Source organism: Myxocyprinus asiaticus, chromosome 38 (assembly GCF_019703515.2).
Source record: "Myxocyprinus asiaticus isolate MX2 ecotype Aquarium Trade chromosome 38, UBuf_Myxa_2, whole genome shotgun sequence".
NCBI lineage: Eukaryota > Metazoa > Chordata > Actinopteri > Cypriniformes > Catostomidae > Myxocyprinus > Myxocyprinus asiaticus.
The window spans coordinates 2804682-2826527 of record NC_059381.1 but is presented as its reverse complement, the minus strand read 5'-3'; the positions used below and the strand labels follow the sequence as shown (position 1 = coordinate 2826527).

General features: G+C 37.6%; 1 protein-coding gene across 5 annotated transcripts in view; it reads right to left on the bottom strand.

The window, feature by feature from the left end:
* The window catches only part of LOC127429237 (semaphorin-4D-like), an 83932-nt gene that overhangs the window by 26903 nt on the left and 35183 nt on the right, over positions 1 to 21846 (bottom strand). Inside the window, exon 3 of one of the 5 annotated variants that reach the window (XM_051678138.1) lies at positions 18286 to 18356. The exons of the other annotated variants lie outside the window; for them this stretch is intronic. The gene's annotated coding sequence lies outside the window, so the exon portion shown is untranslated. The remainder of the gene's footprint in view (positions 1 to 18285; positions 18357 to 21846) is intronic. 5 annotated transcript variants of the gene reach the window in all.

The following is a 21846-nucleotide window of genomic DNA, read 5'->3' as shown; positions in this document are numbered from 1 at the left end:
AGTGCTGGCAGTGTTTTCCCAGGGTGTATTTTATATTAACTGATAAACAAACCAGTTCTTTATTGTCAGTATTTACTAACCCTCATGTCATCTCAAACCTCTGTGAAGACTTCTGTGGAACACAAAAGGAGATGTCTAGCAGAATGTTCATGCTGCTCTGTTCCACACAATGAAAGCATATAGTACCCAGGAGCTATCAGGCTCCAAAAGGCACTATAGAGTACTACAACCTAGTCTACACGACTCATGCTCTAAATTCCAAGATTTCTAAAGTCATATAAAAGCTTTTGTGTTCCACAGAAGTCATATGGGTTTGGAACAACATGAGGGTGAGTAAAAGATGACAGAATTATTATTAATTGTTTTGGTGTACTTTACCTTTAACCTCCTTTTAGACAAACTTGACCACACAAAAAAGGTTGAACTTTACATAGCCTATGGTTCAATATAGTAAATAATAAACTAAATAAACAGGATAACTAAAGGGTCCAGACAAAACCTGCAAGGGCTTCTGATATAGAAGACTGCCAATGCAGGCAGGTGTTCTGTAAAAGCTTTTCAAATTCCTACAAATGACTTCCAGTGGAATAAAAGAGCAGAGAGTCTCAGTGACACAAAAGAAAACAAAGCGAGTGAAATGGAATGCAATAAGACAGAGGAAACTCTGTACATGAACAGAATATCAGTTCAACATGTTTAAATCACAGGAGCGGTTTCACTCAACGCCCTCAAGCATAGACAGGCTACAAACTTCATTTCTCAGCTTATACTGGGTCTACAGATACATCTGTTTCATTTCTTTCTTTCTGATCCGAGAGAGAAAACTTGATTGTATCCTAAGAACAAGAAACAATAAATGGAAAGAGTCTGATATTCAGTGAATAACTGCTTAAATTCCGTTTCTCACACAAAACTATCATATGACTTTAGAAGACTTGCAATATAGTGCATATGGAGTCATATGGGCTACTTAAATGATCCTTTTGTGTCTTTTGGAGCATGACAGACATGGTCACAAGGAGCTAATGTAGTATGGAAAAGAGTGGCTTAATTCTTTTTTTTTCTCTCCCCTTTTTCTCGCCAATTTGGAATGCCCAATTCCCAATGCGCTCTAAGTCCTCGTGGTGACTCGCCTCAATTCAGGTGGTGGAGGACGAATCTCAGTTGCCTCCGCGTCTGAGACCGTCAATCCGCGCATCTTATCACGTGGCTTGTTGAGCGTGTCACCGCGGAGACGTAGCGCGTGTGGAGGCTTCACGCTATTCTCCGTGGCATCCACGCACAACTCACCAGGCGCCCCACCGAGAGCGAACTACATTATAGCAACTACGAGGAGGTTAACCCAAAGTGACTCTACCCACCCTAGCAACCGGGCCAACTGGTTGCTTAGGAAGCCTGACTGGAGTCACTCAGCACGCCCTGGATTCGAACTTGCGACTCCAGATGTGGTAGTCAGCGTCTTTACACGCTGAGCTACCCAGGGCCCCGAGCGGCTTAATTCTTAAAATATTCTCCTTTCGTGTTCCATGGATGAGAGTAGGGTTGGGCGATATGACCAAAATCTTATACCATGATATTAATTATTGTAAATCACAATAACAATATATATATCTCACGATATAGTAATTTCATATTTTTTCAGCCTATGTAAGGCACATTTTAATTGCCACAGTAGAACGCCAAATCTTAACGTTTGCAATGTTTACAATCTGTTCGTTTTCATGTGGAGTTCAAAGCGGTGCTGGCGCCCTGATGCGAATCATGAACGCAGCTTCACGATTACAAAGCGGATAGCCACAGTCTACCTGCAGATTAATATTGTGGATGATGACAGTTTAACAGATTTAATGTCCATTGCAATGAATATGCAACCTATGGTGAGACTAATTCTTTCAAGTTAGACAAACTCCCACTTATTAATGTTACTTGAATTTTAGTGCATTTCTATCTTTATACTGTGGAAAGCTTTGTTTGGAAAATGTTATAGCATTATATATTACATTTTTTTTTTCCTAAAATGTACACTGGTGGCCAAAAGTTTGGAATAATGTACAGATTTTGCTCTTATGGAAAGAAACTGGTACTTTTATTCACCAAAGTGCCATTCAGCTGATCACAATGCATAGTCAGGTCATTAATAACGTGAAATTACAATTTGAAAAACTACTTCAAAGAGTTCTCATCAAAAAATCCTCCACGTGCAGCAATGACAGCTTTGCAGATCCTTGTTATTCTAGCTGTCAGTTTGTTCAGATACTCAATTGACATTTCACCCCACACTTCCTGTAGCACTTGCCATAGATGTGTCTGTCTTGTCAGGCACTTCTCACGCACCTTACAGTCTAGCTGATCCCACAAAAGCTCAATGGGGTTAAGATCCAGAACACTCTTTTCCAATTATCTGTTGTCCAATGTCTGTGTTTCTTTGCCCACTCTAACCTTTTCTTTTTGTTTTTCTGTTTCAAAAGTGTCTTTTTCTTTGCAATTCTTCCCATAAGGCCTGCACCCCTGAGTCTTCTCTTTACTGTTGTACATGAAACTGGTGTTGAGCGGGTAGAATTCAATGAAGCTGTCAGCTGAGGACATGTGAGGTGTCTATTTCTCAAACTAGAGACTCTGATGTACTTATCCTCTTGTTTAGTTGTACATCTGGTCTTCCACATCTCTTTCTGTCCTTGTTAGAGTCAGTTGTCCTTTGTCTTTGTAGACTGTAGTGTACACCTTTGTGGGAAATCTTCAGTTTTTTGGCAATTTCAAGCATTGTATAGCCTTCATTCCTCAGAACAATGATTGACTGATGAGTTTCTAGAGAAAGCTGTTTCTTTTTTGCCATTTTTGACCTAACATAGACCTTAAGACATGCCAGTCTATTGTATACTGTGGCAACACAAAAACAAACACAAAGACAATGTTAAGCTTCATTTAATGAACCAAATATCTTTCAACTGTGCTTGATATAATGGCAAGTGATTTTCTAGTACCAAATGATCAATTTAGCATGATTACTCAAGGATAAGGTGTTGGAGTGATGGCTGCTGTCTAGATTTGATCAAAAATGACTTTTTTCAAATAGTGATGGTGCTGTTTTTTACATCAGTAATGTCCTGACTATACTTTGTGATCAGCTGAATGCCACTTTGGTGAATTAAAGTACCAATTTCCTTCCGAAACAGCAAAATCTGTACATTATTCCAAACTTTTGGCCGCCAGAGTAAATCAATTTAATTTTGACAAGAAAAGAAATATATATAGTGTCAAATTTCAGCACTTTTAAAATCTGCGATTAATCACGATTATTAACTACAAAAAAAGATGTGATTAATCGTAATTACAAATTTAAATCAACTGACAGCACTATTTGTTAACCATTCTTAATATTATAAACTTTCCTCAAGAAACTAAACATCTTCTCAAATCAATGCAACAAAGAAAATAATAAATAAGTAAAAAATATCCAATGAAAATAAACACTTGTACCCTCTTAAGTCATCTCTATGGAGAATATATGAATATCTGAAGGCAAAAATGGCCGGTTTGTTTCCTAATATCAAACATCATTCGAACAGAATTTTAGTAAGGTTGATGATGTAGTTTAAAAGCCCTTTATTTTGGCGCAGGACACAGTGCTGTAGCTGTTTTTCTTGTCAGTGGTGGTTAGAATGTCGGGCTGCTTGGCCATTTGAGTTGTTTGACTTCCACCATTGTGTTTTAATGTGAAAAAATACACACCCCAAAAAAAAAAAAAACCTCAGTAGAATTTAAATGGTTCACACAAGTTTTGTGGTATGTGCCGCGTTATCAAGAGAAGCCAGATTGAGTATCGAGAGTGATCCCGTTCTGTGCTCTTCTGTCTCTGATCCAGACTTGCGTCCTATCTCACATGAAACACAGATTTACATGTCAGATGAGAAGGTTTTTTTGCTCTTATGAAGCACCGAATGCAAGACGAATATCACTGAATTTGCTGAATTTTATTGACATTTTCAATGCCGGAAAAACCATGTCCATGTCTCTAATTCTCTCAGTCTCACGTGAAGCCCTGCTCACTGATGCACACACGCCGCACACATGGGTATTTACATAAAGCGATATACATGATATAGCAAAATCTCTATGTATTGACACTTTATATCGTCACCATAGGCTATATATCATCATAACACCCAGCCCTAGAAGAAAGGAAGTCATACAGGTTTAAAACGACATGATGTTAAGAAATAAAGACACATTTGTAAAGTGTTTTACACACATTGTGACTTTAGGCATCAGAAGTTTTCAATTTGCTTCAGCTGTCAAACAGAAAAATAGTTTGGACAGAGACAAACAGACACGGTTCGGATTAAATCAAATCGACACAAAAGGAGTCTGGTCACTGATTCACCCTCCAGTATATCAACACCAGTGACTGATGTATTGGAAATCAACACAGTAAAATTACAATCACTGTTCACAGGCAAATGAGATTTTACAGCCTCAGGGATGTAACAAACACATGCTCGTCGACACTACAGTCATGTGCTGTCAAATTCAAAGTCACGAAATCTCCAGCATAACAGTGGCACAAGATTCTGTTAAAGGAGGTCAAACACACAATGAGTCTGTTGTGTGTAAAGAGAATTACCCCCCCCCCCCCCACACACACACACACACACACACACACACACACACACACAGTAAACAATCAACAAAAGACTCAAATTTAATGTCAGTGATCATGATATTACACAATACTATTACTCTTTCTGCTCTATCTAGCTACACTATATGGCCAAAAGTTTGTGGACACCCCCTTCTAATTAACGAATTTGGTTACTCCATTAAATCCAGTAAAGAAAAATCATAATGTTTCTTTACATAATGGCTTGGGCTTTGTGTGCTTCCAAATTTGTGGCAACTGTTTGGGGATAGCCCTTTTCTGTTCCAGCATGAACAGAATGCCCCTGTGAACAAAGTGAGGTCCATAAAGAAATGGTTTACTGTGTCTGGCATGGAAGAAATTGACTGGCCTGCACAAAGCCCAGACCTGAACCCCACTGATCACTTTTGGGGTGAACTGGAACAGTCAGGCCCCATCGACCAACATCGGTTCCTGACCTCACTGATAGCAAATCCCTGCAGCAATGTTACTACATACAGTATAGTGGAAAGCCTTCCCAAAAGAGTGGAAGCTGTTATTACAGCAAAGGGAGAAATTGATGCCTAAGGTTTTGAAATCAAATGTTCATCAAGCACATATGGTGTCCACAAACTTTTGGCCATATAGTGTATCTATCTATCTATCCATCTATCTATAGTATCTACATTATCCACAGTATGTATCTATCTATCTATAGTATCTACAGTATCCACAGTATCTATCTATCTATGTATCTACAGTATCCACAGTATCTATCTATAGTATCTACAGTATCCACAATTTCTATCTATCTATGTATCTACAGTATCCACAGTATCTATCTATCTATAGTATCTACAGTATCTACAGTATCCACAGTATCTATCTATCTATAGTATCTACAGTATCCACAGTGTGTATGTATGTATCTATCTATCTATCTATCTACAGTATCCACAGTATGTATCTATCTACAGTTGAAGTCAGAAGTTTACATACACTTAAGTTGAAGTCATTAAAACTCATTGTTTAACAACTCCACATATTTAATATTAGCAAACTATAGTTTTGGCAAGTCTTTTAGGACATCTACTTTGTGCATGACATGGGTATTATTTCCAACAATTGTTTACAGACAAATTGTTTCACTTTTAATTGACTATATCACAATTCCAGTGGGTCAGAATTTTACATACACTAAGTTAACTGTGCCTCTAAGCAGCTTGGAAAATTCCAGAAAATTTTATCAAGCCTTTAGACAATTAGCTTCTGATAGGAGGTGTACTGAATTTCAAAATTTCAAACTCAGTGCCTCTTTGCTTCACATCATGGGAAAAGCAAAAGAAATCAGCAAATATTGTTGAAAAATAATTGTGGACCTCCACAAGTCTGGTTCATCCTTGGGAGCATTTTTCAAATGCCTGAATGTACTACGTTCATCTGTACAAACAATAGTACACAAGTATCAACACCATGGGACCACACAGCCATCATCCAGCTCAGGAAGGAGATGCATTCTGTCTCCTAGAGATGAACGTAGTTTGGTGCGACTAGTGCAAATCAATTCCAGAACAACAGCAAAGGACCTTGTGAAGTAGCTGAAAGAAAAAGGCAGACAAGTATCTATATCCACAGTAAAACGAGTCCTATATCGACATAACCTGAAAGGCTGCTCAGCAAGGAAGAAGCCACTGCTCCAAAACTGCCATAAAAAAAGCCAGACTACAGTTTGCCAGTGCACATGGGGACACAGATCTTATATTTGGAGACATTTCCTCTGGTGTGATGAAACAAAAATTTAACTGTTTGGCCATAATGACCATCGTTATGTTTGGAGGAAAAAGGGAGAGGCTTGCAAGCCGAAGAACACCATCCCAACCGTGAAGCATGGGGGTGGCAGCATCATGTTGTGGGGGTGCTTTGCTGCAGGAGGGACTGGTGCACTTCACAAAATAGATGGCATCATGAGGAAGGAAAATTATGTGGATATATTGAAGCACCATCTCAAGACATCAGACATGAAGTTAAAGCTTGGTCATAAATGGGCCTTCCAAATGGACAATGACCCCAAGCATACCTCCGAAGTTGTGGCAAAATGGCTTAAAGACAACAAAGTCAAGGTATTGGAATGGCCATCACAAAGCCCTGACCTCAATCCGATAGAGAATTTGTGAACAGAACTGAAAAAGTGTGTGTGAGCAAGGAGGCCTAGAAACCTGACTCAGTTACACCAGTTCTGTCTAGAGGAATGGGCCAAAATTCCAGCAACTTATTGTGAGAAGCTTGTGGAAGGCACCCAAAACATTTGACCCAAGTTAAACAATTTAAAGGCAAAGCAACCAAATACTAACAATGTGTATGTAAACTTCTGACCCACTGGGAATGTGATGAAAGAAATAAAAGCTGAAATAAATCATTCTCTCTACTATTATTCTGACATTTCACATAAAATAAAGTAGTGATCCTAACTGACCTAAGACAGGGAATGTTTTCTACGATTAAATGTCAGGAATTGTGAAAAACTAAGTTTAAATGTATTTGGCTAAAGTGTATGTAAACTTCTGACTTCAACTCTATCTATCTATATGCACCAATAAACATTTACAATAGTATGCTAAATTGTTGTCATTACATTGCTTATTAAATTTCTGTTTTCAAACAGGTTTCCCCGACACTCCCCCACACATACTCCAGTTGTAGTAGGAGTAGTACGGTAGTATGTCACTACAAACATATCCAATATGCCCACACAGCCCTCTTTTCCTGTGTTAATACCCTTCATGCCTACAATATTTTAAGCACCTGTTTTGTGTCTGCTGCACAAACACAGGCTCAGAAATGCACACTGGTTACAAAGTGGGGCATCCTGCCAACTGGGCAACCATGTGGCTGGCCTCAAACATTCAGCAATTGTCAAATGTGCCCCTGTCCCTCTGTGCCCACTCTGACCTGGCACTCACTGAGGTGGCACAGTGATCGATGCCACTCTCTGGCGACCCACAACACTTTTTACCAGAATTAGCTTTCCCACTGTGGCCGCTGACAGCTCCAACAATCGTCCTTTTTCACTGCACCCTCTCATGATTCAAGAGCCTGAAAGAGTGAGTGTGTTTGTGTGTGTGTGTGTGTGTGTGTGTTTGCTGTTAAGGTTACAATTTCTTCCTTCCAAGAGTCAAAGAGTTTGTCTTACACCCTAAACCCATAAACTCATCTCCTCAAGACACAACAAATAAACAAGAAATATCCTCTGTCCAATATATGCAGGCCCAGATCAAAACTGCTGAATTCTACAGAATGGATTTAAACATGGTAAAACGTGTTAAACTCGTGGTAATGGGATGGAGGGGGTGAAAACAATGGAAGTATGCCAACAATGAGTAATACTTAAGTGGGCTTATAAAGCAGAGGCTGTATTGTGATTGGATGAGATGCCTGATAGAATAAATCCCGAGATCTTCCTGGTAGAACTACACTTACATTACTGTGAAAGAGCTCACAACACCAGCTACACAAACAGTAGGTGAAACTGTGCTGGCATTCTTTGCAATGGTAGTACTTTACGTAAGGTTATATTCTGTAAGTAAGGGATAATATACAGTCAGCCGGTCGTGATCACAAATTAACCCCAACAGTGTGATCAGGTTTTGTATCAACCTGAAGGGGTTTACTTTGTGATATCGACCGGCTAACTGTACATTGTCCTGCTTACGACATGGCTACAAACCAAATGAATGGATAAATGGACATTAAATATTGATTTTTATTGAAATTACATTATTATGTGAGAAGAAAGAAATCGCGGAGTCTCCAAAAACAGCTGAATTCCAACTCTGGTTTGCGTTAGAGCTCTGAGACTGACTGTTCATTATCCAGCTTATTACATGACTACTTGCCAAATAAATAACTAAATGTACACGAAACATTGATTTGAGTTTAAATAATTTTATACGCTTACTTTTAGAGATCGCACAATGATACGAGTAGTAGTTAAGATGGCTCGTAAAAACTGGATGAACTGTCTGATATCACTCAATCCCCGGATGCATGGTCATTATTCAGAAATATCAGACCATAGGATGGTATGACTGACCAATCAGAATTGAGTATTCCAGAGAACCATGTAATAGCATTAGTTAATGCAATAGCTAACAACAACAGCCTTTAGTAATCTTGGTTAATGTTAATTTCTACATATACAAATACATTTTGTATTAAGGTGTATGTTAACGTAAAGCTGGCTCTACACTAGCAGACTCAAGACAACTCGTTTTGGCCAAGGGTGTCACACATGCAGACAGTTTTGCTAAGGTCTTTCTCTCTTCAGTCAGAGGTATGACACACTTGTCAGTTACAAATGGCGGAGGGGTGACACACATAAGTACTAGCGGCAACTCTCTCACTCTGACAAAATAACAACACAAGTAAAATTGCAATTGCAATAGTGTGATTTGGGGCATTTTCAGACCTGTAGCTTGCTTGATTGTCCTGAAATGGGCTAAAATAGTTACAATGTTGCATTTTCTTCATGGTTCGGTTGGCTTTCACAAGGTTATATTTTAAAATGCACCAAAACTGTAAAATGTCCATCAAGGTTATTTTTATCTGTCATTAGTTGCTTTTGCAATATTTCCTCAGAATGACAGAATCACTTTGGATTTTAATCAGTGTTTGTTATGATATGCAGCTGAGTGTGATAAAAAATAAAAGTTCAGATCAGCTTGTTATCTTGTAAGTGTCAGAATGATTTTTTCAAACAAACCGGAAGTGATTTTTCAGTGCTTGAAGCCATTAACTCAGCAGGGAGTCCCGATGGTCAAGTGATTAACACCTCCCGCTAAGAGGTGCTAAAGGGTGCTCTGTATCCCTCTATCTGGCCGGTGATTATGTTAATTAAACTAACACCTGAAGATCATTGGAAAAAATCAGCTAGTGTAGAGCCAGTTTAAGTTGATAAATTAACATTAACAGAGTAAATGCTGTAAAACAAAAAAATCAATTTTAGTTCATAATTCCTTATGCACGTTGTATTAATTAACGAATACAACCTTTTTGCGAAATGTTACTTTTGCAATTTTATACCACTTACACTACTTCTACACTTCTATATGCAGCATCATGCAAAACACACACACACACACACACACACACAAAAAGAATAATTTTGGGTTACTGATGCCATTGTTTACATATCCTATTCACATGCACAACTCACTATTAATTCTTATATTCTGAAAGTAATAACAGAACATTTGTGAACAACTTTCTTGGTATATAAAGCACTTACATTTGAAAAGAGACATTTCTTAGATGCTTTAAAATAAAAATTAAATATAAAGTTTTAAATATAACGTCTCCTCAGCTACTGCGGCGTTCGGTGTCCAGTTGATGCACACTTCAGAATCACGCCGGATACAGTAGGTCATCCGGGTATTTTTTGCCTAATCTTTTGAATGCTGAGGATTCAGATACCCTACTACATTGGCATACTGTTTTTGGCATACTATATAGTATAAAAGTATGCATATCAGACACAGCCTAAATATTAGTGCTAGTTATGCCTGATAAAAAATGAAAACCCTCCACATGTCCTCAGGGATTGGAAATTGACCCTCTCTAAACATCTAGTATCTGTGTGTTTTTTATTGCTGTTAAACTGAAACTCATCTCGTGTCATGCAGAAGGAAGCGTTGTAATGTAACCCACTCCTGAACCTGATCGTCCACTGTGTGCATGAGATTTATTTATACACGATCACTATTCACAGAGGAACCGAAGATTCCTGGTTAGCGCGCACGCACACACACACACACACACACACACACACACACACACACACACACACACACCACCTGCGTTAGAACATCACTGCCCAGACTTCTGCCTCTGATCTTTACCGACAGTAAATATATATATAGAGCAGTTCCTCCCATTGTCACGGTGTTCTCTTTCTCACACTTTAAGTTCTTTAGAAGCAGTTGTCAAAAACTGGTAATTTACTGTTAAAGATATGCAGATGAGCAGAGATTAGGATGTGGTCAAAGTTTTGTGACACTTTATGGTAGTCAAACTTTAGTGGAACATGTTGATATTTAATGTGTGGAACTACACCACTCTGCTAGGACACCTGTGTGAATTTCATACATCCACTAAAAATCAGCAAGACACCAGTTGATTAAAAATGACTTGTTAGTTCTCAGAAAAGCTCCAGCAACATTTGTTTGATATTTTGTTATCCAACGCAATGACATTCAGATATTTTAAGTGACTTATACTTGTCAGAGCAACAGTATTCTCCAGGACACACTTTTTATAGTTCAGAAAGGACATTTTTCAACTTATAAGTACATACAGTCTCATCTAAAAGTGTGATCTGAATGTTTTGCAAGGCAGTAAAATGGCATGACAAATCACAGATAAAAGAAGAGGTTAAAATGCCTCGTTGACTTTCTCTGTTCTGGTTCAGCTCCAGTGACTCACTGTGCTACATTTCAGAATGTTTTGAAGTTTAATCTTCAGAGTTTTAACTCTTTCACTCTTCCAAATAAAGGTTGATTTTTCAGTTCTCTGCCAAAATAAAAGCTCCAGGTAAAGGTGAAGTAAATACACCAGAGATATATTACTACTGTGCAAAACAAACATAATCCTCAAAATAATAATAGTAATAATTCAGTATTTTATTATAATAATAAACTTGACTGGGTCCCACAATAATAATTCAGTATTATAATAATAAAAAAAATAATAAGTGAGTGAATTTGCAGTTTTTGCACACCCTGTTCATTTATAAAAATGTTTAAGTAAAAATATATCTAGGTAAATAATGATTTTTATTACTATGTATTGTTAAGTTCTATTTTCTTGTATATTGGTGTATATTGTTCATTTAGTGAAAAACTATGGAAAACATGTCATGATTATTTTTATTTAGAGTTTTACTTAATGCATTAAAAATGAACATTTTTAAACATTTTGTTTGGTTGAAATGATGGTTCCTCGGATTTAAAAAACAAGCATTTTTAAGCCATTTCAGAGCTAAAACATCATTATCGAGATGCATATCAAATATCGTCAATAGGGTGAAAAATACTGAGTTTTTTTTACACTGGTCTCTGGAATACTTGATTCGGAATGGTCAATGGCACCATATAGCAGTCCGATATTTCTGAGTAACAACCGTAAATGCAAGAAAGAAAGAAGGAATGAAAGAAATAAGGAAAGAAAGGGATTAAGCCATCTCAGACCGGTCATGTGAGTCATCTTTCCTATTTCTCAGATCATTGTGCAATCTCAAAGTATGCTAATAAAATCATTTAAACTCAAATCAATATTTCCTGTCCATTTATTTATTTGGCAAGTAGACGTGTAATAAGCTGGATAATGAGCAGTCAGACGTTCATTATTTCCAAAATAAACACTAACAGATCTACAATGCAAACTGGAGGTGGAATTCAGCTGTTCAGCAATTTAGTTTCATGTCATACGTAATTCCATCACAAATCAATATCTTATGTCCATTTATTTATTTGGTTAATAGCTGTGTAATAAGCAGGATAATGAGCAATCAGATGGTCATTATTTACAAAATAAACACCAACAGAACTACGATGCAAACCGGAAGTGGAATTCAGCTGTTCAGCAATTTAGTTTCATTTCGTACGTAATTCCATCGCAAATCAATATCTTATGTCCATTTATTTATTTGGTTAATAGCTGTGTAATAAGCAGGATAATGAGCAATCAGATGGTCATTATTTACAAAATAAACACCAACAGATCTACGATGCAAACCGGAGGTGGAATTCAGCTGTTCAGCAATTTAGTTTCATTTCGTACGTAATTCCATCACAAATCAATATCTTATGTCCATTTATTTATTTGGTTAATAGCTGTGTAATAAGCTGGATAATGAGCAGTCAGATGGTCATTATTTACAAAATAAACACCAACAGAACTACGATGCAAACCGGAAGTGGAATTCAGCTGTTCAGCAATTTAGTTTCTTTTCGTACGTAATTCCATCGCAAATCAATATCTTATGTCCATTTATTTATTTGGTTAATAGCTGTGTAATAAGCAGGATAATGAGCAGTCAGATGGTCATTATTTCCAAAATAAACACCAACAGATCTACGATGCAAACCGGAGGTGGAATTCAGCTGTTCAGCAATTTAGTTTCATTTCGTACATAATTCCATTGCAAATCAATATCTTATGTCCATTTATTTATTTGGTTAATAACTGTGTAATAAAGCAGGATAATGTACAGTCAGACGGTTGTTAACACAAAATAAACCCCTTCAGTTCCCTGTCAGGCTTTATCTTGCGATAACAACCGACTGACTGTACATTATCCCTTACATAATTTTTGTAGCCACATTAGTGCCATACATAAGGGTGAGTAAATTATGACAGAATTTTCATTTTTGGTTGAACTCTTCCTGAACTTCAAAAAGTTCTCCAATGATATCACAATAACAATATAAAAGTTTTACTTTGTGACTCCAGCCAGGTTTCCTAAGCAACCAAATTGGCCTGGTTGCTAGGGAGGGTAGAGTCACATGGGGTAACCTCCTCGTGGTTGCTATAATGTGGTTCTCGCTCTCGGTGGGGCACGTGGGGAGTTGTGCATGGATGCCACGGAGAACAGCGTGAAGCCTCCACACGCGCTATGTCTCCGTGGTAACACGCTCAACAAGCCACGTGAAAAAATGAGCGGATTGATGGTCTCAGACGTGGAGGCAACTGAGATTCGTCCTCCGCCACCTGGATTGAGGCGAGCCACTACGCCACCACGAGGACTTAAAAGCGCATTGGGAATTGGGCATTCCAAATTGGGGAGAAGTTTTACTTTGGAATCAGATTGTAAAACCATTTTTAAAACCTTTATTTTTAAGAGTGTAAAGACACAGATGTATAAAGTTAGTGGAGCACCAGAAGTAGTCATTATATTTTACAGTTAAATGACACAAATGTGTGTGTGTGTGCCTTTTAAAACACCTCGCCCTCTTCTCTCATACTCACTTCTTGGTCCTTCCTGCAGCTCATGTAAAGCCAGAATACTTTAAAGATCTAAATATAAGCTTTTACAGGGACTGACCCTTGGTTAGACTTTAGTGTGGTCACTGTTCTCTCAGCACAGATGTACAGCTGTAATTACATTTCACTGAGCTATTTTGTGTCCTTTGCACTGGGTTTCCATTCCCTACACTTCACTCTCCTGCAGTTATTTAAATCATAACTAAAGCACTGCTGCACGCTGCTCATAGTTTTATTTAGACGGAGTATTCAAAAGCCTTTTGCCGGTTTCTAATTATATACAAATGTATTTTAAATTGCACAGCAGAGAGAATCAAACACCGATGTCATTGACTGTCTGTAAACTCTGAGTGCTTGGTGTTTTTTTTTAATAAAGACCCCTCGCAGCAGGTCCAGCCCCATAAACTCAGCGGTTTTATTGTGTGATACATCAACCTCATTTCCTGTTAATTAAGGTGAATTTTTCTGCCCCGATGAGTCTTTAAAACCCCATGACGCTTTCTCACTGTCACACCGCATGTCCCACAGATCGTAAGTATTGTAACACGACACCATCTTTAGCATGCCACCGATTTCACACTTGGATTTAAGTTCAGTTTGAACAAAAAGCCCTTCTGGATTCTTTTGTGAAACTCCCAGCACCCTCCGGCTCTTCCAGCACCTCCACAGTGTGTTTGCCTGGGATTTGGCACACATGAGGGTAAATGCTCATTTTGACAGTCAGACACTGATACAGTACACATCAGATTCTCAGTTAGACTTTTGACTTTTCACATAGTGACTTATTCTGGCCAAAAATCAGCCATTTAGACAGGAAGGCAGTGTATCACTGCATGATAATAAAGCGCAAAAAAAGTAAAATGAGAAAAGAAAGCACTAAAAAAACCTGCACACCGTTACTCTTAATTATACTTGCATTTAATCCAAGAGCAAACACGATGTTTTGTCGTAGAGTTGTCAGTTATTTTAGTGGAGTACCTGTATTAACTAAGCTTCAGATGTTCTCATCTGTGTCACTTCATGCTCGTGCTTGTATATGTATTGGCTTTTTCGAATTATCAGATCAGACTTTTTTCCTTTTAAAGGTGCATGTAACTGGGAAATTTTAAACACTTGTTAAAATGCATTGGCTGATTGACAGTTGAGCAGGTGGCGCTTCGCCGCAGTCTGAACGCATTAGAACAGATGAGCACTACAAGCTCAATGTGGTCACACGCGTTTTCGAAAACCTCCGAAGTGGACACATTTCAAAACGTTTTGGACCTCGTTTACTCCTGTCTTTAGCATCTTCCCATCACCCAAAACGCATCTTAATACCAGCTTTAAATGGAGCCAAAGACACCATCTGACAGATATGTAACGTGATCAAATCAATATTCTTTTATCAGGAAATGCTTTGAATAGCTGCCTGGTACCTTTAGAAGACAACTTCTATGTGGAATAATAAACACTTATGCACCTCAATTCCCCACTTGAGCTTACGATATTTTGTGCCTCATAGTTCAACTAACACAAAAAAGATTTTCAAAGCATCCACTCTGTCATTCTTCTGGAGTTGTATGAGAGCTGAGAGAAAAGTTTATTGTTTTTCTTTTGTAAGCTGACATGCGTTTAACTGCAGCACACAATACTCACTTCCCCCTTGACAATAAACTAAAGCATGAGGATTATAGTTCTTTCTGGAGAACGAAAAGGCTCTCCTTTCATCAGAACTCTAAACTCTGGATCCAGTTACACATTAACATGTGCTATCATGTGGGTGAGAGTCACAGAATACAAAGAAAGAAACAGAGAAAGAGAGAGAGTCTAAATAAATTGAAATAATTGATTTCCAAATTAAAAGTGTTTAGTATTTTAGTACCGTTATCAGATTAACAAGAAAATGAACAATACTTCACACACTTGAACAGTCACAGAAAATACATTAAAGCCATTTATTATAGTTATAGTATACAACCTCAGTTGACCGAAAGAAAGGAAGAATGAAAGAAGGGAAGGAAAGAAAAGAAGAGAGGAAGGGAGGAAAGAAAGAAGGAAAAAAGGGAGGAATGAAAGAAAGAAGGGAAGAAAGGAGAAAAGAAAGAATGAAATAAGGAAGGAAAGAAAGAATGAAGGAATGAAGGAAGGAATGAAAAGAAGGAAAGAAGGAAAAAAGGAGGAATGAAAGAAAGATGGAAAGAGGGGAAGAAAGAAGAAAAGAAAGAAGATATTAAGGAATGAAAGAAAGGAAAGAATGGAGGAAAGAAGGAAAGAAAGGAAGGAAGGAAAGAGGGAGGAAAGGAGGAAAGCTAGAAAGTAAGAAGGAATGGAGGAAAGAAGGAATGAAAGGAAGGAAAGAGGAGGAAAGAAGAAGGAAGGAAAGAAGGGAAAGAGGAAAGAAGGAATGAAGGGAAAGAGGGAGGAAAGAAGGAAAGAAAAGAAAGAAGGGAGGAAAGAAGGAAAGAAAGAGGGAGGAAAGAAAGAAAGAAGGATGGAAAAGAAAGAAAGAAGGGAAAGAAAGGAGGGAAAGAGGGAGGAAAGAAGAAAGAAGGGAAGAAAGAAAGAAAGGGAAGAAGAAAAAGAAAGAAAGAAAGAAAGAAGGAAGAAAGGAATGAAAGAAAGGAATGGAGGAAGGGAGGAAAGATAGAAAGTAAGACGGAATGGAGGAAATAAGGAAAGAAAGGAAAGAACAGAGGAAAGAAGGAAAGGAAGAAAGGAAGAAAGGAATGAAGGGAAAGAATGAAAGAAAAGAAAGAAATAAAGGAAAGAAAGAAGGATGGAAAAGAAAGAAGGGAAAGAAAGGAGGGAAAGAGGGAGGAAAGAAGAAAAAGAAAGAAAGAAGATATTAAGGAAAGAAAGAAAGAAAGAAAGAAGGAATCAAGGAAGAAAGGAATGAAAGAAAGGAATGGAGGAAGGGAGGAAAGATAGAAAGAAGGAATGGAGGAAAGAAGGAATGAAAGAAAGGAAAGAACAGAGGAAAGAAGGAAAGAGGAGGAAAGGAAGAAAGGAATGAAGGGAAAGAATGAAAGAAAGAAAGAAATAAAGGAAAGAAAGAAAGAAAGAGGGAGGAAAGAAAGGAAGGGAGGAAAGGATGGGAAAGAAAGAAGGGAAGAAAAGAAAGAAGGGAGGAAAGAAGGAAAGAAAGAGGGAGGAAAGAAAGAAAGAAGGATGGAAAAGAAAGAAAGAAGGGAAAGAGGGAGGAAAGAAGAAAGAAGGGAAGAAAGAAAGAAAGAAAGGAAGGGAAGAAGAAAAAGAAAGAAAGAAGATATTAAGGAAAGAAAGAAAGAAAGAAAGAAGGAAGAAAGGAATGAAAGAAAGGAATGAAAGAAAGGAATGGAGGAAGGGAGGAAAGATAGAAAGTAAGAAGGAATGGAGGAAATAAGGAAAGAAAGGAAAGAACAGAGGAAAGAAGGAAAGGAAGGAAGGAAAGGAAGAAAGGAAGAAAGGAATGAAGGGAAAGAATGAAAGAAAAGAAAGAAATAAAGGAAAGAAAGAAAGAAGGATGGAAAAGAAAGAAGGGAAAGAAAGGAGGGAAAGAGGGAGGAAAGAAGAAAGAAAGAAGGAAGGAAAGAAAGAAAGAAAGAAAAGAAGGGAAGAAAGAAGAAAAAGAAAGAAAGAAGATATTAAGGAAAGAAAGAAAGAAAGAAAGAAGGAATCAAGGAAGAAAGGAATGAAAGAAAGGAATGGAGGAAGGGAGGAAAGATAGAAAGAAGGAATGGAGGAAAGAAGGAATGAAAGAAAGGAAAGAACAGAGGAAAGAAGGAAAGAGGAGGAAAGGAAGAAAGGAATGAAGGGAAAGAATGAAAGAAAAGAAAGAAATAAAGGAAAGAAAGAAAGAAAGAGGGAGGAAAGAAAGGAAGGGAGGAAAGGATGGGAAAGAAAGAAGGGAAGAAGGAATGAAGGGAAAGAGGGAGGAAAGAAAGGAAGGAAAGAAGGATGGAAAAGAAAGAAAGAAGGAAGGGAAAGAGGGAGGAAAGAAAGGAAGGAAAGAAGGATGGAAAAGAAAGAAAGAAGGAAGGGAAAGAGGGAGGAAAGAAGAAAGAAAGACAGGAGGGAGGGAGGAAAGAAGGAAAGTAAGAAAGGAAGGGAAGAAAGAAGAAAAAGAAAGAAAGAAGGAATCAAGGAAGAAAGGAATGGAGGAAGGAAGGAATGAAAAATTAAAGAACGGAGGAAACAAGGAAAGGAAGGAAGGAAAGAAGGAAAGAAAGAAGGAAAGAAAGAAGGAAGGGAAAGAGGGAGGAAAGAAAGAAAGGAAGGAAGGAATGGAGGGAGGGAGGAGTGGGCATGAATGAGGCCTCACACAAACATAAAATAGGCAAAGAACTGTGGTGCCCAAATGAAGAGAGGAAAAAAAATAAAATACATTTGTATATGTTTGCAAAGGAAGAGAAGAAGGTAAACCACACGACAAACCAAGAAGAAAAGAAAAAAACACTTGATTCAGGGGTGAGCAAGCAGGAATTCCAGTTCAACCAAAAGATCAAAATGAAGGAAACAAGAAAATAACATGCAGCTTTAAAACGCGAGAGCAGCACGCGCGGTGACAGGACGGCCCGTCCAGCCCCTGAGATCAGAGGAGGAGTTTCATGCAATGATGTCATCGCAGCATGCAGGTGGCCGAGGGAAGAGTGGGAGTAAAGGAGGAAGTTTCTGACCTGTAACTTTTCCACAATGCTCGACTAGACGTGATGATCCGTTCTTCAGAGAGAATTATAAAATCCGCCAGCTAAAAAGAGAGAGACAGAGATGAGAGAGAGAGAGAGAGAGAGAGAGAGAGAGAGAGAGAGAGAGAGAGAGAGAGAGAGGGGGTTAACATGGAGTGACAGACTGACTGGACGGATGGAATTATGTTAAATATTATACACATGGATGTGAAGAAGAGAACAAACAGAGAACAAGAATCTTGAAAAAAGTGACAGGGATGAGAGCATTTATGCTTTCTTCTGCTCAGTGTCTTGATAGCTACTGATTAAGAGAGAAAAATCACAAACACACACATGCTCTTCAAGATCAACCTCAGATCCAAACACACACTTATTTCTTGTGATGCACAATATACTGGTGACCATGCTGGTATTTGCCAATATTAGCATTTTATATTATTAGTATCAGGTTCATTATCACCACTGGTCAAATATGTGAAGCAGATAATATCAGGGCTTAATTTTTCAAGCCGTCAAATTAATTAAAAAGGTTATCAGTTTTCATAAAAAAAACAACAAAAACAAACCCCCCCCCCCCCCCCCCCAATTTTTTTTTTTAAATAAAATAAAAATCCAACAACAAAATAAAAAACACAAACCAAACCCAAAACAAATACACAAACACAAAAACAAAAACCTAAAACAAAAACAAATCCCCCCAAAAAATAAACACAAAACCAAACAAAACAAATACACAAACACAAAAACCACAAACCAAACCAAATCCAACAACAAAACAAGACACACAAAACCAAACAAAAACACACAAAAAACAAACCAAACCAAAAACAAATACATAAACACAAAAATATAAATAAAAAAACGAAAAAAAAAAAAAACACACAAACCAAATGTACAAAAAAACAACACAAAACAACCCCCCCCAAAAAAGAACAAAATAAAAAACAAACAAAACAAAACAAACACAAAAATAAAAATCCTAAAAAACAAATCCAAAAAAAAAAAAAAAAACACATAAAAAACACAAACCAAACCAAATGCACAAAAAAACAACACACAAAACAACCCCCCCCAAAAAAACAAACAAACAAACAAAACCAAACACAAAACAAATACACAAACACAAAAAACAAAACAAAACAAAAACACACACACAAAAAAACTACAAACCAAACCAAAAACAAAAATAAAAATCCTAAAAAACAAATCCAAAAAAATAAAATAAAAAAAAAAAAAAACACACACAAAAAACAAATCAAACTAAACAAAAACAAAACACAAAACCAAACCCAAAACAAATACACAAACACAAAAGCCAAACCAAAAAAAAATAAAAAAAATAAAAAACACAACACAAAACCAAACAAACCAACAAGAAAGCAAAATAAAACAACAGTGCAAAATGAGGACAACTGTATGGATTTAAAATATCGGCCATTATATCAGATATAGAAAATAATCATCCGCTGTTAGCGTTGGCCAAAAGAGCTATATCCCAAACAGATCAGCCCATTATGACACAATTTTGCCATTTCTCATTTGAAGTTGCTGTTTAACTCTTTAACAGGAAGAAGCGTAATAGTTAACTCAAACTTGAAAATCAAAATTGAAAGAGCTAAATTTGGCAGATTGGTGCAGTTCTGAATCGGTGGTTTCAACAGTCATTTTAAAAGGGAGTTAATGACATTTTCACACCCGTAAAACACTCAAACTGACACACCAACAATGTGTGTAACTCAGTGTGGACTGAACTGCAGCGGAGCGTATCCTTTATTCACACACTTACAATATTCTCTCTCACAAACACACACACACAGCCAACAGCAGTGCAACACTCATGTGGAAATGCTTAAACAGAATAAGAAACTGAAAAAGAGTCGACAATAGACATCAGATTACCTCACTGGCAACTCAACCATGGTAAAATCTTACCCCGCAAGGGCAACAAACACTCAAACCAACCCATTTCTTCGAAAGATTACAAAAAACACATTTAAAAACATTGTGCTCGCCAGCATAAGGCTTTTATCAACATTGATAGACTTTATAACCTGCCGAATAGCTGAAAATTCTTTCTTTCAATCTATTAAATATAAAACCACTATTTTTTCATACCTGCATGCAAATAAGAAACTTTCCTTATCGCCCACTTACGGAAGTGTGTCATTTAATAACTGTAATACGTTTTGTGAAGCCAGTTTACACGTCACTTGGTGGTGGAAGTAGTGATGGTAATACCCTGGTACAGAATGTATCATATTCATGGTATTTACATGATGTTCCCAAGAATAACATGGTACTACCATGCTTGATGTCCAAAAGACCATACTATTACCATGTTATGATGTTAAAACGAACAAAAAATAGGCAACATCATGGTACTTTGATATATACCACAGTACTGAACTAATACAATGGTATTTAAATAGTACTGCAAGTATGCATATTTTAGTTGTAATATCAAATAGATATGATCTGAAGACGATAATTAAAAATAGCTACTGAATTTCATTAGTTATGGTCCTGGTTAATATCACAGCGATCATTAACCTTTTTGCTGCAGAAACAATCTGGAAGACAATTAAATTTAGGTCAGAGAGAAAGCACTCAAGCGTCTGTTCACCATAATCGAGCCACGCAGTAAACACACCAGCCACAGAAAATTACAGCAAGTCACGCGGACGTAATTCCAGCACACACAAACACAAGACTCTGCAGCAGGGGGGAGAAACAACGTCCGAACTACGGATTATGTTGCATGTTAATTTCTTCCTGGTGTCAACAGAAATGTGACATTTAATTCAGAGGTTCGTTTGAGTGATGTGTCCTCAGAAATGTTTATTTATCAGGTCTGAGAGAATGTGCACACATTAGCATTTATTTCAGATGTTTACTAGGACAATCAGGCAGTAGAGGAACCCAACAACCTTTTGCTAAAGGTGGTTTAGCTATGAGCAGATTCGGATCGTAAAGACTTCAAACCTTTAAAAAAATGCTTTCAGGAAACACAAAGCTCACAGACTGAACACATGCAATGTTCAAATAAAAATATTGTCATTTAGAGCATTTATTTGCAGAAAATGACAACTGGTCAAAATAACAAAAAAGATGCAGTGTTTTCAGACCTCGAGTAATGCAAAGAAAACAAGTTCATATTCATATTTAAACAACACAATACTAATGTTTAACTTAAGAGTTCAGAAATCAATATTTGGTGGAATAATCCTGATTTTCGATCACAGCTTTCATGTGTCTTGGCATGCTCTCTACCAGTCTTTCACATTGCTATTGGGTGACTTTATGCCACTCCTGGCATAAAAGCACCCCCAGATCATCACCGATCCTCCACCAAATTTCACAGTGGGTGCGAGACACTATGGCTTGAAGGACTCTCCAGGTCTCCGTCTAACCATTAGATGACCAAGTGGAGGACTGGTGATGATCTGGGGTGCTTCAGCAAGGCTGGAATTGGGCAGATTCGTCTTTGTGAAGGATGCATGAATCAAGCCACGTACAAGGTTATCCTGGAAGAAAACTTGCTTCCTTCTGCTC